This window comes from Vanellus vanellus (assembly GCF_965231255.1).
Source record: "Vanellus vanellus genome assembly, chromosome: 11".
Lineage (NCBI taxonomy): Eukaryota > Metazoa > Chordata > Aves > Charadriiformes > Charadriidae > Vanellus > Vanellus vanellus.
Window position 1 is genome coordinate 12,632,188 of NC_138916.1, and position 19,023 is coordinate 12,651,210.

Here is a 19,023-nt window from a genome sequence, read left to right on the forward strand (position 1 = left end):
CGGATGGTAAATCTGTACTGACTGAGTAGCAGTATGACAAATGAAATTTTGGAAATTAAAATTGTAGGCTGTGAGGAAGATCGCCTATTAATCTTGGAAGCATGCCATTAAATCTAATTACAGTATTTTGTTGATATTACCTTAGACGTTTGAAATGAATTCCCCATCAAATGATAGGCGGTGTAATATACCCACCTGAAAAGCTAATCATTGTACAGAAAAGGGAGTTTTCTTGCTTTCAATGATCCCTGTTAACGTTTAAAGCGCTGAGGGGCGTTAGCAACACCTACCGCTCTATACCCGGCCCCAAAGGGCACCATGGTAATGCCTTCAGCTTGGCTTTTCTGTCCCCAGCTTTCTGCCCTGTACAGCTGTCCCTCACAGGGAATTTTTTGCAAGACTATTCATTTGTAAGGACTAGGAATTAATCACATTTTACTATTGCAGTGATCTTTGCGGGAAAGTGCCATAGCCAGAACCGTTGGCCTGAAAGAGTTGGTTTCTCAAAGTTAAGTCTGATGGAGATCTTGCAGGCAGGAAAGACCAGTTTTACAAGACTGTGCCCAGTTTTGTTTATTGCTTGAATCCCTTTTATTAGCTTTGACATACAGTCATCCAGATTTCACTCTAAGCACATTTCAAGTAGTAAAATACTCAGGACAACACATTACAAACATTGTGTCTATGTCTTTTCTGTCTTTGCTGACACGGGGTTCTCTCTGCCAGCCCTGCAGCCTCAGCAGAGGAGGAATTTCTGGCCTCAGGTTCATCTGTGCAGGATCCCACACGATCCCCGCTGGCTGACCCATGCAGTATACTGCCAAAGCATAAAAAAAAAAATTATTTGTTTTCCAATTATTTTTATTAATTACTGGCATACCTCATCTACCTCCCCAGAGGTAGAGGGGGGAACTGGAGAGCAAGCATATTGAATTTCAGTTGGACTTTCGTCTAAGTAAGAACTGAGAGCAGCTATTAGATTTATCGCTTAAATATTCAATATAGAGACAGTGTTCTGTATACTGCTCAAGGTAAACTCATGTCACGTGATCGTGAGTGGGCATGGAACAGCAGTGTGGACCCATTTTTTATACCAGCCGGAAAGAGAAATGACAAGAATCGAAGCGTATGCGGATGCTGATCCTATACAGAGCCAGGGTAAAGAGCCAGGTTGCCAAGTTCGGATGCACAGCCCATCAGTGTTAGCAGAAAATTATCACTACGCCTTCAAGTGACAGGCATACAACCTGAGATTTCTACACAGCCCTCTAAATGAGGGGGCAGATTAGAAAGATATAAAAAAGAGAGAACAATGATGTTAAATTGAAGTTTTGACAATCAGAAATACTTTAAAAACAACTCTCAACACAGTACCCAAGAAGATGCTAAAAGTATTGAAACTATTTTGTGTCTTCCTTTATTTTTCAAAATGCTAATCGCTTAAAAGCACCTCCTATAATTTTCTGACAACTGACAAGGGTGAAAAGGGGGTTTTCACATCATTTGGAAAAAATGAGAAAATTATTTTCTTTCCTTTAAGCATTTTAAAGAACTACACTTAAGTGCTACCTGAATTGGATACTATCTACAGGGATAAAATTACGATGTCTTTTCTTAAACTTACCAGTCTTTACACAGTACCTGACTTATAACCAATTATTTGCCTGTATCAACACAGCACAGCCTTGTTATATTAGCAATTTGTTATTTTTAGCCTATTGGTGTAAATCATGAGCAACAACGTTCTGAAATGTCTCACTTCTGACTTGCATTGATACTGCTACAAGCTCAGGACTCACAGAAGGAAAATGGTTGGCTCAGTTGTATTGCTTTGCCAGCCAGACACTGGGATTTTCACCTATATTTCCCCAGGCAACAAGGTTTAGGGTGATTGAACAGGGATAGGATCTAAATGCACTCCAGACAGATTAAAGACCCATCTTCTTGGGATCTAAACCACGGGGGATGGGGGTGAATAAGTGGCTACGAACAGGGCAATAACTACAGTAAGGGTTCATGGAGACTGGATGCTAAAGCCAGGAACAGGAGGCATCCGTCTAACGGAGGTGAGCATTAGAAAACACGGAATTCTGCATTCTGCGGGCTAACAGTGGAATACCTTAATGAGCTATCACTGTCAGCTTATGTGGCTTTAACCCTGTTCTGGTGACGAGCTGTGAAGCATTATAGCTTGAGCTTCCTCTTTTCTACGTTCATGTTCTTAAAAATCCAAAGGAGGGAATTCTTCACCAATCGATAGGGATGAAAAGCCTGTTTCTCTTGGAAATTGTTCTACATTTATTCACATACTCTACATGCCTGCCCTGCCCTGTGCAATGGCTCCCAGATATTGAGAAGGCACAAAGGCACATAAAACCAGAGCTGTATGAAAGCAACTTTTCTAGGTTGTTAATGCTAATACTATTAGGCAGACTACTATTTACCCCTGCTGTGGGAGCATTACTCATTGAATAGCGTCTTAAATTGTCCAGCTAATTTTATGCTCTCATAATAAATAAATGCTATTCTCTTTTATTATCAAACTTAATTACAGTAAAGGTAAGTTATAACATCCGCACTTTGCAACTTAGGACAGCAAACATAAAAACTGTGCATGTCTACTTCATCAGACATTACATATCTAATCCCTATTAAATTACCTACCGATTCCTCTATACAATGCCATGCAGTAGGCACTGGTGAAATGCGTAGGCACTAGTCTGTACGCACTGGTGAAATGTGGTGCTTTTGAAGGAAAAAATACCCAAAGAAGTGAGAAGGAAAACATTTAGCTAAAATATAATGACTCTTAGGATGTACCATCACCAAATCCTGGCACTACTGTGACTTGACCATCCTTTGTAACCGATGTTTGCTGTTTTTATTGGAAATGACACAGCTTAAATTAACATGTCCTCAAAAGGTAAATTTCACATTCCGTGCAGAAGCTATCGTGTGGGTGCGTTAGTGTGCTGAGTCACTGATTCAGTGCTGGCTCAGGCAGAGAGAAACCATCAATACCATTTTCCTCAGCACTTGGTATTTCCTGGGGATGCACCATTTGAGCAAACTCTCCCGCATGACCGTGCTCTGAAGGTGGTTTCCCAAACACGCAAACTGCCCTGCACTGTATGCACTTGCACTTTCTTACTAAATCACCATGTGGCTGAAGTAGTGATTTTAATGAACAGTTGCGTTTGCTGAAATCGATTCAGCCTCAGTTATAAACCCAATGGAAGCATTCAAGCAGAATGAAATGTCCGGTTTAAATACATATTAGTTCAGTGTCATCTGTATTTTAATGAAGCAAAAACTCAATTTGTTGTTCTAACAGGTCGTGGTTCTTTTATCTGTATGTAAATTTTGAATATTTTGCTTACATTTTCAAATTTGTGAACACGTGTTGCTTAAGTCTGTAAAACACTTAAAGGGTGAAAAGTCCTTTAGACAATAGGACTAATCCATAAGCTATACCCATGAGATAGGGTGAGTAAGTGCTCTCTTTACAATCTTGTACACAGGGACAGTCTCATCGGAGCCAAAGCTGGACCTCGGGCACTCCGGCTGTTGGACTGACAGTCCATTTTATTGTGTCTCTGTACTTTCAGATTCTGCTGATGTGTTTCTTTTACAAATCAATCATTCTAGGGGTAATTAACATTTAAAAGCCAGGTTTCTTTTAATTCCATTAGTATATTTGTGACAAGAAAAGTGTTGGCAGAATCCAAAGGTTAAGAGTTACAATGAAGAACAAGTTTTAGGATAAATGAAAGTTAAGGCCTAAAACAGCCTGACAATACCCCATTAATCTGACCACTATTGACACAATAGTGGTCTGGGTGTCAATGAGGATTTAGGAAGCTTTGCAGCACGTGTTACTGATAGTTTATCATATCAATAGGAGCTTGCATATATTTGTGTTTAAAAACCTGTGGCTGTGTAATTCCCTGACTGCACACATATTGTAAGTGCACATACGTTACATCCTTACATAAAGTGGTTTCTAGCCATCCAGCAAATTTTGAAACCATAATAAACTACTATATTTAAGGGCAGACACAAAATACTAATCTTGGCTGTACCAAAATCCCCCAAAATGCTGTACTTCAAACTGAAACCCTTTGCCCTACAGGAATGTGATCCAATTCCCAATATTGTGTCATCTGCCTAATTGAAGCAGAAGGAGATTTAAACCATATTAATCTCTCATCCTGATATATGGAAGCCATGAGTCAGCTTGGGGCTGGGATGTATAGTGGGGAAGTCCCTTCCCACAAGCAGCCCCTCTCAGAGCAGAGGGGAGCGTGCAGCTACAGCCCAAGCAGATGGCACAGGCTGTGCCATGCTTCCCATGCGCCCGCTGCAGGGATAACCGAGCAGCATTGCTGAGTAATTTCTACGTGCCAGTCACAAAAAGGATGTGGAATGGAAATATGGCTGACACTACCATCAGGCATTTAAAAATCCAAGAAGCAAATGCCACATTTGTAATGCCCTGGTGTGGGTAGCTTGCACCTAGGTACCCATACCCTCTATAAATCCACACAACAGGGAGTCTGCTCCGAGTGTTTGACTTCCAGTGAAAAGGCCACAGAGCTATTCTGTGAACCGAATCCTTCTCTTCGAGGCACCCTTAAGCTTTTTTGTCCACGTATTGCAATGTGATTCCTAAGACAGCGAGTAGTCCCTATCGCAGCATTTTCATGCACCATGCAAATTTTGATGCTTTTCAGATTATGGCTGTTCCTGTAATATCCTTACACCTTTATCCAGGCAGCAGCTCCTGGGGTACAACATAGCTGTGCTGTGTTTGCTGTGAGGAAGCCCATAATGATCTCGCCTTTAGACTGTCACCACTGGGAAACATCAGAGAGAGCCAGCCAAGGGGCTGCGTTGCCAAAAACGTCCTATTCCCATGGCTGAGAGATTTTGTTGGCATCGTCTCTAAAGAGAATTTACTATGGGCCAAATCCTGGCGCCCTTGCTTAGATGAATCAGTTCTCAAGAGGCAATGCTCCCCCTGTGAGTGGTGCGTGTGTAAAAACCTGCAGGATCAGCCCAAAATATTGCTTGGGAGTATCAAGCGCTTCTCTTCCAGAGGGGCAGGAGCGCTGTGGGGAGCGACCTGCCCGAGGACTTGCTGGGGGGGCACTGCACAGCTGAGGGCAGGAATTTCGGTATTGCATGTGAATGACAGAGATGTTTCCCCAGCAAAAATTTCTTAAGTTATTTTTACTTGGAATTTGTCTGATTTCCCATAAAACGAGCACAGATGATATGATACAATTTGGCGAGTAATCCTTTTTTTTTTTTCCCTTGCAGGGGCATCCAAAATATTTTGTGGCACTTTAAGCCTTAATTAATTTATCTTCCATGTTAAGAAAAATGAATTAGTGACAGCTATTTCCTGGACTTCATTTCTGGGATTAAACCCTTTGTTTCTGGAATATCTGAGGGGATTTTGGACAGGCACTTAAAAAGATGTCATTTCAAGGACATCCCCCCCCCCCCCCCCATCGCCCCCACCACCACCACACGCGAAGTACTCGTCTGCAAAATTGAGTCTCATTAGCCGGCAAAATTGCATTGCTCGCAATGAGTTTTTCTTTCGAAGTAGAAATGAAAATTTCTGTATTAAGAAGCGTCGGCGATGAACACGACGTCTTCCCGATGGCTTCCCCCCGGCTGTTTACTTCACTGCCCGCGGAGGCGGGACGGGCTCGGGGTCGAAGGCGGGGGGGGGAGGCGGGGCAGGTTTACCGAGGTGCTTTGGGAGGGGTAAAACTACGGGCGAAGTTTGCCGGAGCTCCGCGGCCGGCGCTGCCCGCGGCGGGGAGGGCGGAGGCGGGGGGGGCTGCGGCTGGGGCGGTGCCGCCCCCGCCCCGCCGTGGCGCGGCCGGCCGCGGAGCTCGGCTGGGGGCCGCGCTGGCGGGTGCGGTGAGAGCCGCGGCGGGGGGCAGCGGGAGGGAGAACCGAAAAGTTGGCGGCGGTAGCGGTGAGGCGCGGGCCGGCTGCCGCCGCGGGCGCGGTGTTTGCGCGGAGGCGGGGGGCGGAGCGAGGCCGGGCGCGGCGGGACAGCGCGGCGAGGGGCGGGCGAGAATAAACACATTAAAGGGAGGGGAGGGGAGGGGAAAGAAAGAAAGAATAAAAAAAAAAAAAAAAAGGCAGGCGGGAAGGGGTGGGCTCTGCGGGGCGCGCCTCCCCCGCGCTGGCTCGGCACCGAGCGGAGCGCCGGGATGGGGCGCCCGGCGGGGGACAGCGGGCGGAGGAGGCAGCCCCGCCGGCGGGCGGCGGCCGTGGGCAGCGGCAGGTACGCGGGGCCGCGGCCGCGCCGCCGAGCCGAGCGGAGCGGGCGGCCGCGGTGGGAGCCGGCGCTGGCCGGAGAAGGGCGGAGGGGGACGGGGGGGAGCCGGAGCGGAGCTGTTTGGTTTATCCCCGGCGAAATCGCCCCGCGGCACTCGGGGTGAGTTTGGGCTGGCGCTGGGTCGGGGGCTGATCCGGGCCGGCCCCGGGGGCTCGGCGCTGCCGGCGGGGCGGCGGCGCGGGCGGGCGACGAGGCGTGATTTACGGGCTCCCCGGCAGCAGCCGGGCGCTGGGAGGCAGAGGGAGCTGTGTTTCAAGCTCTCCATCAATTATGGATGGAAACAAATACTAGAGTCAGTTCTGAATTATCCCCGTGCAGAGGCAGGGATAGCTCCGCTCAGTCCTTCTCGCCTCCTGGTGAAAACAATGCTCCGCTCAGGTGTAGAGCGGAGAAACTTTTTTTTTTTTTTTTCTTTTTTTTGGTGGGGGGAGGGTGTTTCAGCACTGCAGAAACCGATACAGCAGCTTTCAGGGAGTAATTAGAAAGTGTTTAAAGCCTTCTTTATTATTTATAAGCACTGGATGGAAATGAAAGGTCACACAGATATTTCTAGGTGGATATTATGCCTGTGTTTTAAAGGATTGTGGGGTTGTTGCATTGGATTTTTTACGATCGTCATTGTGTTTTATCTTGTGAGTTGAAAAATACGATCCAGTATGCTTTAGGTTGACGTACTGAAAATATTGTAGTTCCGGTGGATATCCCACTTGTTAGCATGAATATAGCTAGCCTTAAATTGGTGGGTTTCTGCCAGCCTTTGAGTTGTTTTTTACTTCTGGTCAAGATTATGTCCAGATCTCAGGCATTAGCCTGTGAGTAATTTGAGCAAAATTCGGCCCTCAGTGTGTAAAGTCATTTGTATTTGTATGTGTGTGTGGTTTAGAATACATTTACTTTTGAGCATAGCAGCAGCAGCAATGATGGTTCATAATGCTCACATATGTGGCACTTGCTGTACAGATGGTATTGTAGCTTATCCATGTACACACACGCGCGCGCTTCACACATAATGTGCAGGAATTACAGCAAACTTCCTCTAAAATATTGTTCACTGCTCTGTAAACGTGTGGCATTTTTTCCACTGTTTTTTCCCTTTGGGGAAAAACATGGATCTTGATTGGGATACCTTTGTGTTCTAAGTTGTTAGTCTTTCCTTAATGATGTTTATTAATTCATTTAAATATTATTTGAAGGAACAGCTTCCTACTGTCTTAAAGGCTTTTACTGCTCGTCTATTGCTCTCACACACAAATACTTTCACAGAGAATTTTCTGAGGTTCTTTCCTTTTTCCAAGTCCAACAGGAAGCTCATTGTAAAGCTTTGCAATCACTTTTGTGGCAGAAGAGAATAGATGTTTTTCCTGCTTTATTCACACTATAAAATTCTATGCACCTCTAACGTCTGCTTAAGTTACTATTCAGTAAATTAGGCTGTACGTAATCATGTTTAATGTAGTAAGTGACAGGCATATTTTGTTATGTTGGCAGATATTGTATAAACATTTACTCTGGCTCAGATAAATACAAATCGCTAGTTGAATGCTCTGACTTCTTTTCTATAGAATCATGAACTTTAACACCTTTTATATTAACTAATATAAAGCTCAGCTGTTTTAAAAACAGGAAGAAAAAGTTCATAGTAAGAATTTATTAGTATTCTGCATTATGTAGCTCAGATTTGTTTTCAAAAGAACATCCAAAAAAGTATAACCCAGAGGCTCTAAATTGATTTATTTAACTGGCTTCTCACTTTCATTTATACCTTTAGTTACAGTGAACAGCTACCTTTCTCCCTCATATCCTGTAGTCTGTCGCTACCTGTTCTCATTTATGGTCGAGATGCAACAAAGATAACATCATCTTCTAAACGTGCCTTGTGTGATGCAGGAGCGTGTGCCAGGAATACAGCGATGGCCCTGTCAAAGCTGTACAAACCAGCTGTATGGCTGCGGGTTTTTTCCCCTTAGCCTCTCATGCCCTTTGAGCTGGACCATCTGAACGTTTCTGCCTTTTTTGTATGGCTGAGCTGAGCTGACTATTAGAGCAGATACTTTAGCCCTTGGAGCCGCCGTAACTTTGATGTAGACTTATGAAGAGTACATATTTTGATAGAATGCTTAATTATATATGCAATTAATTCTGACTAAATTGATCTTCAATCTGATCGGTCCTGTCATGTGGGATATGTGAAGGTAAAGAAAAGTATGTCATAGAAGCTCAGTTCAAAGCATACATTAGGCATTTGTAATAACGTATCTTCTGGTCTTACTACAGTTGGTCACATGCAGATTGCAGCTCTTGATTTTTATTTTTTTTTTAATGGGTTTTAAATTATTTTTAAAATGTTACTGCACTTAACACAGGATTCACCAACCCTTGAAGTTGGGTGAAGCCCTGTTAGCTGGACAGAACCTGTATAGAAATGTTGAAATGTTTTGGTTATTCTTCCTTCTGAAAAAAAAAAAAAATTGAAACCCGAAGTCAAGGGGGGATTGTATGTGAATACCGTCAGTTTTCATCAAGTGTCGTACAAGTGATATGACAGGCACTGTTTTGGTTCTAGTCCTTCTTTGTAAGACAAAGGAAGCAGTTACATCAACAGCTTCTGTGCTCCTATAAGCTTATGTTGAGCTTGCTTATGTTACAGTCTCTGATATTTTTCAAGGAATACGCTGTGTGTTTGCTTTGCTTACTGAACAGAGGAGGTGGTGGTTGATTACATACTCGTGTGTTAAACATACCTATAATTCTTTCCATTGGATAAAGTAATAATTTGTTCCACAAGTAATTAAGAAGAGATGGAAGGCACATTACTTGCATTGGGTAGTACAAGTTATTTTCAGTCTTAGCAGCTCTGTATGTAATTAAAGCAGTTCAAATGTTGCTTTCGTCAAAACTGCAGTTAGAACAGATGATCTCTTTTCTTATGCATCAGATAAGCTGCTGCAGTTACCGTTAAAATCCATCTAAGCCATTTTATTAAGTTGTTACTTGTTCTGTGAATAGCTGCCAGCCTCCAGTTCAAAAGAAAGTAGGTTCTGATTTGTTCCCATGTCACATGGAAGAGGTGTGCAGTGAAAATCGTGTTACTGCCCTTCCAATGCTGTTTTCCGGAGCTCTGTGCGTTGTCTGCTGTAGCCCACTTTCCCTCGTCATGGCTCGATAGTAATTACAGTACAGCTAATATCAGAAGTTGATTCAGTTTGTTCAAACAGGAAGACTGTTGAATTGTCCCACTTCCAAAGTCAAACGTTTGTGTTAACCACAGAGTTCAAATCTGTAGTGCACATATATAACATGTGAGTAGTGTTTATTTCCCTAACTTTTCTGTTCCATTCGGCTTTTGTTAACTAACCCAGATTAGCATTTTAACAACCCTGAAGTGAACTTCTGCCATTCTCCCTGCTTGGACAGTGTGTGTAGACCATCCATCATCCTGTCCTTGGCCACAACAGGCTACTGGCTCCATAACCATTTGGAGCTACGCTGAAACCATCCGACTGTGAACAGCACAGCTGGCTACAGCAATTTTTTCTTCCACACCACTGGCAGCATTGTCTGGCTATGGTAACTAAAGTTAACATCCAGAACGTGAAGTTTCTTTAGTTTTGGCACCCCTGCCCGGTCCTGCTGCAGCTCAGTGGGCACACCTGCAGATGGGCTGCAAAATGGCCGCGAGGAGCGAGGCAACCACTGGACTCTCTTCTCAAGGCTCCAGTTTGGAGACAGCAACCTGTTGTTTGGCATGGGATTAAGTTAACTCCCTACTTACTGGAGAGGGAGCCTGCTAGCTGGATCCTGCGCTCTTTCAATTTGCAGATCGGGGTGTGCTTTGAAAGCCACCGGCTAAAGAAACAGAACTTGCCGCTTTAACTTAGCCACGCAAACTGCCAAAGAGCACAGAAAGAAATGGAGAATTTCGGCTGTGTATTTCACACATTCTTGTACAAGCCTTTTTAGTTCCACAACGGAAACCATGTGATTTCACAGGATCTGTGCCCAGACTCTAATACTTGCTACAGATGCTTTCCTTGGTTTGTTTTGCAGATCTATGAATGCAATAGGAAAGAAGTCATTAGAGAATTTATTGTTTTCATTCTGATGTGTGCTGTGAATGGCAGGTAACCAGCAGGTGAATGTACTTGTGGCTCTGTGCTAATTTTACTTGTTGAGATTTTTGCATAATTTAAATAAATAGGCCTAGCATGGCTGTCTGTCATGGGTGAGCCACAGCTTTCTCGCTTAGACGAGAACTCTTGTTTTCAAGAGCAAAGGAGGTCAAGAGGTGTTACCAGGCAGGGAGGGGCCGGGTGGAAGCGGAGGAGCAAAGAAGTGGTGGTGGAAGAGGAGGAGCAAGGAGCTCAAGGAAGCAGGTGACATTTGTTTTGTCCAGAATGGTTACAAACCTTGTAAATGAAATCAGTCCCTGGACAGCTTTGATTTATATTCTCACACAGCACATTGGCCTTGGTCTGCCTGACCTTGGTAACATTACAGAGGTCGTATTTGCACACAGATACTCTTGCAAAAATGTTTGTAGTTGCTGTTTTGTTTTGTGTTTGGGTTTGTCTTTTTTTTTTTTTTTTTTTTTTTTAAACGTTGCATCTAAGAGCCAAATTGCAGCCCAGGTTTCTAATTCGATGGGCACTGGACAAACACAGAATAAAAAGGATGGATCCTGTTCCCCACAGTGGATGGTTTAAGAGCAGAGACAGCAGATGGATACAGTCAGGCAGTGGCCTCTAGAAGCAGGAGAGCCACATTGGCCTGCATAATCAGCAGCTGTATTAGTGCACAAGCTGCCTAAACATAGCTGAGCTGCGTGTGTCGGGGAAAGGCGACACACATGCTTGTAGGCATCAGAGGCAGAGGAGAGCTTTGAAGAGGGCTTGGGATGAGAATGAGGAGTTAATTGGCAGATGCGTGCTGGGGGGCTCTTCAAGTGCATGAGGGACAGCGGGGAAGCAAACACAGAGGTGCTCGTCTGGAAAGGTAACGAGTGAGCAGCGGGGACCAGCATCACAGACTGGCTGCCCACCAGAGGTGGGAGTGAAACCTCAGAAGAGATGAGAGGTGATCAGCTGGTCATTCAGCTCAGCTATTACTGCAATAATAGGCTTTTCTTAACATGAGCCACATAGTTCATCTGTCTTATGCCAAATGGTCACGACAGCTGGGTCTCTGCTTTCCAGAGCAGCAGTAAGGTACCAGCTCACACCTCCGTTGGGTGGGACCTTCCTCAGAGCCTTAGTATTGTTTGAAACAAAGGGTATTTCCCTCAAGTGCTGCTGCCACACTTCCCAGGCATCTTTATGGGTGCTGGTGGTGGACAGGGAATGCAGCAGCTACAGCACTAACAGAAAGTATTGCTATTTCTGTGTATGTCTATTGTGACAGATGCACTTTGGGGTCAAAAGCAAATTCTCACGCTTGTATTTCAAGCCTTTGTTTATGTATCGCTCCACTTGGGTACACCCTTCCCGTGTTGTGTGAACACTTATGTGTCCTATTGGGCTGCGTAACCATCCTGTTTTGGGAGACCACAGAGAAGAAAAATGTGTACTTAACTTACAAAAGTCTCAGTGTATAGCTAAGACTATGGTGTTAAAATTTTAGATGGTGTTTGAATGTAGTGCAGTGTTGGTGAGGGAGCTGTGACTCTGCCTGTTAGCGTAATGGTAGCTAAAACCAAGAAAGGGCTGTAAGCAGTCCATATGTTCCCTGAGCGGTGCAGCTCCCAGGTGCTAAGTATCAGAGTACTGCCTCGTGGGTCAGGGAGGCTCAGTGCCCTGTGGAAGCAAGGTGCAAGGCAGGCGAGGGCCCTCTGGCTTTGCAACGTTGCCCAAGAGCCAGCACTGGCACCCCTTGCAAATATAGCTCTTTTGTGTATTGCCACCTGGAGACGAGTGCTGAAGAGAAGGGTAAGGATAACAGAGGAAAAGCAGTGGTGTGAAAGCTGTCAACAGTGTGTGAACAATATCCCCAGGTGTCTCATGAAAGGAGTAATAAGGGGGAAAAATCATCTTGCAGAGTTGAATGGTTTCTTTCAATTTGCAAACTTCTGCTCTCCACGACAGTTTCTTTAACCCAGCACGTGTTTATCAAAGATTAACACTGAAAAGCCAGTAATTTTGGTTTTGCTCAGTAAATCATATTTTCTTTGTAAAGTTAATGCTGTGTGGGTATTTTTAGCATTATGTAGTTTTTCCTTAATGATAACCTCAGACAAAAATAATCAAATCCCATGCTTTGCAGATTAATCCGATTCCCTGCAAGGGTATGGATAGATTTTTATTTTGTCTTGTGTAGCACTGTACAGGTTTTACTGTGAGAGTGGATTATGGCTTTTCCTCCCCCTAAAGCATCAGGTTTTCATCCTTGCCAAAGACATAACAAGCACTGCTTGTGATTGAACAGTGGTCTTGCGTGGCAAACTATGCCAACACAAACCTAAATGTATTTGGTGCAGCTGTAGAGGAAAAATAGACCTGCAGACATACATAGCGTGTGGGTCAGATACAATTATTTAGTCACATTCTTACACTGGCCCAATATTACTGGCGATAACACAAGGATTTAGGGAAACATTGCCATTGTATTGGGGATCTCGGAAGGCTGGTGGGGAGGAGAGAATGGGACAGGCTGTAATGTAAAGCTTTAAAGCCCTGAGTCTCATTCCCTGATTTGCCACAGATTTCCTTGTGACCTTGATTCAAGCACTTGCAGTTCATATGTTACTGATTTGAATTTTATTTTTTTATTTTTTTTACTTTTAAAGGTCTGATCCGTGGCTTCTCTGTGGCTCACTAGTCAAAATGCCAAAGTAGTGTGATGCAAATGCTCCCCCACCTTACAGGGCGAACGTTATCGTGAGGTGATGTAGCCCAAGTAAAAGATGGAGGGGAGGGAGAGCTGGTGCCCAGCATAGCATGGCTACGTCCTCTTCCAAACGACTGCCAGGTGTGGCTCTGCAGGTTGTGTCTGGCCAGTGGAAAACGGGCAGTTCTGCATCACATCAGTTTGGGGAATTCTCTGCATCACAGGGACATGCCCAAACTTGGGACCCAGAGCAGGATAGCCATGGCTGCACATAGTGCCAGTCCTGCCTTCAACCATAGGCTGGCAACAATATGGGTATAATTTACCTAACTGCATTTATATCAGTTTAATGACATCAGCAGACTGTAGGGTAAGAAATCAGCTGGATCAAATCCTGCGGTAATACATCTGATTTTTAAATAAATAAAAATAAATTTCTCACCACTACCCCTCTGTGTTCTTGATAAGCCAGGTACTCCCGGAAGACCCTCAGCACAGGCACCTCTTAAGACATACCTCTGTCCCCAGGGTCACACAGCATAAGCACCAGTGTTCTCCCCCCCCCCCCCCCCCGTGAATATGTATATACATACATTTACAAATACACACTCGGAGACTACAAAAGCAGCAAATGTAATAATGTGATCCAGCTCTTCAGTGCTAGGCTGGAAAGAAGTGTTTTTCTGCCATTATGTGAAAATTTAGCGTGACTGGAACAGAGTCTGCATTTGATTAGGCAATTTAAGAAATGTAAGAGACTTCATACTGTAGGGCAGTGCTGCAAAACAATTGCTCAGAACATGTTCTAAAATTGGTTTGCCTTCACCAGATTTCCATGTGTTTCTGCATGACATCTCAAATGAAAATATGAGCAGTCACGTGGCAAGTGACTATGTTTTGATATTATGGTAAATAAAAGAATTGGTTTAAACAACTATTCCAAATTCTGAGTAGCCTTTGAGACGAGAAAACACAAAACTCTCCCTCTATTTACTTTCCTGCCTGGGAAAGACATTTCATAACACATCCTTTCACTGGCATAGTTAATCTTTAATGCTTAACAAGATAATAGTAATCGTTAACTTTGAGCTCGGGCTTCCTCCAGGTTTTCATGCCTGTGTTTTGTACATGGAATTGATTGTGCCCAGGAAAGTGGCAGAGCGCATGCTTTGCATATACAAATAGGTAACTGGCTGGCCAGCTACCAGATTTGTCCATGCAGAAAACCCAAGAGTAGTTAAAAACATGTTCTCCGGTCTCCATAGGCAGTATTCCTGTGGGCAAGGCTGGCTGGCCATTCCAGCTCTGAGAATGGCATGCTGATAATACTGGTGCAGTGCTTGAGATGCTCTGATGTGTTTCTTGCCAGTTGATAGTCTCCTCCTGTCTCTCCCCTCGCATTTTCCAGCAGCCATTTACTTTCTCTTTGAAGTGAGAGCAGTGGCATACAACAGCCCTTTACCCCAGCAGCAGCAACTCAAGCCAGTGAGCCCCACGCTCCAGCAAGGCACAGTGCTGAGATGCTGGAGGGATGTTTATAGTAGGGGAGAGCAGTGGGTGGAAAGAAGTGATGCTTTCTGGAGTGAGGTTGACAGCAACGTTGGCTGGGGCACAGCCTGTTGAACAGCAGATGTGCCCTCTCCACAGCACAAATCCCTTTTTTCTTCAGGTGTCCTGCTTCTTGGGTGTATTCTTTCTCCCAAACCTCATTTCCATTTCAAAACTTCCCATTCACTTCATCCTGTAGGCAAACGCTGACCTTCAGGGCTCCAGCCAGGTATAAAATGGGCAGCTCTTATCTCGGGGATCAGGGCTGGAGCACTGCACAAGGTGAAGGCTGCTTTCTCCACTGCTGGGAGACGGCAGGGCTCGAAGGCAGGAGACCCAGGGGTGCTGCCAGCAATTCGCTATGGCTGTGGCGTCAGCTGGGCTTGTGCAAGTTGTGCCTGAGACTTTCATTATGTCCTCACCTGCAGATACTGGTTTAAACCTGTCCCAGAGCTGCCTTATCAGATGATGCCTAATCATGCTGAAATGAGTGGCAGTTTTGCTATGTAAATCGTGTACTGTAGGCTTGCAGGAAGAATACTTACCTACTTCACTTTGGTGCTCACCTACATTTGTAGCCAGCCCTCCTAGACAGAGGAAAAGGTAATACTTTGCTCTAGGTTTTAGGCTTTTGTGTGGGGCCAAGGGATGCAGTTTGGTTTTTGCCAAACCTACATCCACGCCTATATGTGATACTGTAACCAATTAGGTCTTTGCCATCATGGCTTAACTCTCTCTAGTTTTCACAATAAAACTATTTCAGACTAAAAAATGCTATTGAAAAGGACCAGGCGCGCCTCTGACACAGCCGTGAACTGGAGGCACTCAGTCCACCCTGGTGAGCCACAGCTGGGTGGGATTGCTTTCCTTGGGCTGGGGTCGGGGCAGAGGTAGGAGCTCCTGTTCCCAGTGCTGCCCATGGCCAGGAGTTAGTGGAGGATCAGTGCTGAGAGTACAGAACAAACCCTCAACATCACTGTATTGACATTCTCTGTGCCAGTCCTTGGACGCTTTCACAAATAAATTTAGTGTTTCCGAGGGCAGTGGCAGTTGGGCACGAGCAGTTTGAATTAATAAAATGCAGTCCCGTGAAAATGGTGAGTCTAGAGCACTGCTTAAGTTAAAGTACCTTGCACTTTATCACCGATAGCTCAACCCTGGCAAACCTTCAAGGGGAGCATGTCCTACAGGTGCTCTGTAAAACAGGACAGATTCGACCATAGATGTGAGCAGAAATCAAAGGTTGGTTTCAGTTGGAGGACTTTTGTATCACCCTGGTAAAATGAGGTAGTTAACATTTACTCTCAAAAATTAACTTAAAATAAACATAATTGAAGCAATCACTTACAGTTTGCTCAGCATTTTATTTCCCTTCCTGCTGAAACTACCTTGTGTTCAAGTAAATTTTTGATCACAGGAGAATTTAGCCCTCAAAGTGCATCTAATCAACCACTAAACACTTGCATCATTAAAAGTCACCCTATCCATTTTGTAAGCGTTCTGTCAGTTTGTTCTAGAGCAAGAGGGGTGCATTTTCTGCAACGGTAAAAGCCTGCAAACAACTGAAGTGTAACTAGCAATACCATAAGCCAATTAAGATGAAAGCTGTGATACTCAGTGGTAGGGTTTCATCGCTTTAATATTAAACTATCTTTTTTTTTTTTTTAACTTAGGCATAGATCAAGAGGTGTTAATGCAGAATCCTTAAAAGAAGTCAAGTATTATCTTAAAATAACAGACCTGTTATTTGCACTTTTGTGCTCAATTAATATCACTGCTCCAAATATCCTAATTTTTTTCTTCAGAGCTGCAAATTTTAAAGTCGTAGAAAGTAAGGATGGCTACATACTGCAAGTTTAAATTTGAGTGTGCCTTTATAGGACAGAAACAGTTTTTCTTATCTATTTATTCATACAAAATCATGCTCTAAGTTTTTAAAAGGGACTACAAGAATTAGGTATGTTTCTTTTATTATAACCACAAATATTTTCTTGTGTTATTTGATAATTAGCTGAAACAATCTGTCACCAAACTCCACAATATGGATTTATCACATCATAGACAATCTCTGAGATTTGAATGTACAGTAAACCTCTGTGTCAGGCAGTGCCTTCGGGAACTTTACCAAAGTCAGACTTCATTAGAAGAAACACATCTATACTGGAATGTCATTGGAAAAAAAAAAATAAAAAGAAAATCACACTTACATTGATGCTGGATGTTTTACCCTTGGTTTTGGAGGACTTACCACACTATAAAGCAATTGCATCCCTGGAAAACCTATGTATAGATGTGACCTAAAATGGGGATCTAATCCCCTGCTTCTCATATAATAGATACTGATACAGATTTTTAAGGCAAACGTTGCATTCTGCGTGGAATACTTCCTGGCTTGTGAGCAAATGACTCATTATACCCATTTCACACAGTGAGACATAGAAAAAAGGACCAAGAGCAAAAAAATAGAGGTAGGACAAAGAATTGTTTGCTGCTTCTCTATAGAGTTCAGGCCACCAGACCCTGGGCCACCCTGGTCTTATATTTTGGCATGGATGATACAAAAATGCTGCTTTTTCATGTTTTGACTACCAAAACACGCTTTGGCCTGGTTCCCCCAGTGTGTGGCTCTGCTCTAGACTAGTTTTATTCCACACGCAGCAGGGATAAGGTGCTACTCTGAGTGAATATTCTGGTGTATCTGTGGTTGCCAATGCTTACATTTCTACAACAGGTCTAGGGACACCACTGAAGGCAGCCTTACCACCATCATATATTTTCTTATAAATGTTTTATCTTCTGAGACGATTGACCTGCTTGACAAATCAAAATTCAGCAACAACCTACCTTTCTGTACTATGCACTAGTGAAGTGCAGCTCCAGCTCCTGCACCAGCACCCTACTGGCAAGCTGTTCTCCCTGCAGCTGGCTCAAGAAGTTGAACTTCTCCCACCTGGTAGCAGTTACCATCAGCAAGTAAATCAACATGTGCAAATCCTTGGCGTCCCACAGAGTCACTGCCAGCAAACCTTTTAACTTCATGAAGTCCAGAATTTGAACCATACCCTTTTCAACTAGTGGTTTTCAACCTGCAGTTAGTGGACCATAAGTGATTTGTACATCAAAAGATAATCCCTGAGGCCGTAGTAAAGAGTATTTTATGCTTTTACACTAGTCCTTTGCCAAAAGGACCAAAAAAAAAAAAGGGGGGGGGGGGGGTGGGTGCGGTTCTAAACACAAGGAAGTTCCCATTTGGAGACTAACATAACTTTTATTTGGTTGCAAGTGAAATCTGTGATTTGCTCTAGCCCGGCCAACAGATCTTTGTTTGCGTGGTCTTCTGGTTGAAGACCTTTGAAGCACTGATTTGGCCAGCTGCTCAGTGCCCTGAAGCCACTGTCCAAGGATGCACTGCTACCCTCACCAGGGGCTGTCTCAAGAGCTGAGATGAGTGGAAGCTGCAGAGTGTTGCACAGGATCTGCTTTGCTCTCCGTCAGAAAGAGGAACTGAAGCTTCGGCTGTAGGTCTTGAAAAACTTCTTGAGCATCTGTGAACAAGCAGCAGTAATGGATTTTTTGTTTTGTTTTGTTTTAATTTTTATTATTAGATTGGCTTCATGTTCAAAATTTCAGAAGGTACCATCTCAAAAATGCACTAGTTAGTGCATTTGCACTAATTAGTGCCTTCAGGGAGCCATTTGCATGCAGGAAGGAACAGAGGACAGCAGGGATTTCCTGATCTGTCGAAGTCCAGGCATTTGGGACTGTGGGAAACCACTTCACATAAATTGACTAAGATCAGCATATTACTAATCAATTCTGCCTGTCTCCCCTCAGCATTATGGTTAATGCATACCTCCAAGCACAGAGGAGATCCTTGATCTCACCTAACAGCCTGATTTTGCCCTATGCCTGGTGGAGAAGGAAGACAATGTAGTCATTTAGGCCTTTTCATGTTATGTGCCTGTTTTTCAGCTTTTATTATTGCAACCCTTTTCTCCTTTGCCTCGCCAAGCTCTCCACAAGTGAACTAACTTTTAGGATGTATCTCTTGTTCTGACCTATCTTGAACTTCAGCCTGCATTTGCCATACGACATTCCTGTCTGTGTTTAGCGTTTTGAGAAGCATTTATGTGTTAAGGAGATTCTTAAAAATTTTATTTTTTTTTTGTGCATAGAAGATATTGCATCAGTCTGGTTTGGAGCTATTTTATGTGTTGCTTCTCTCCAGCTGGCTGAATGCCCTTTTCCCTTCCCCCTCCTATTTTACGTGGCAGCGCACGGAAAGATGATTG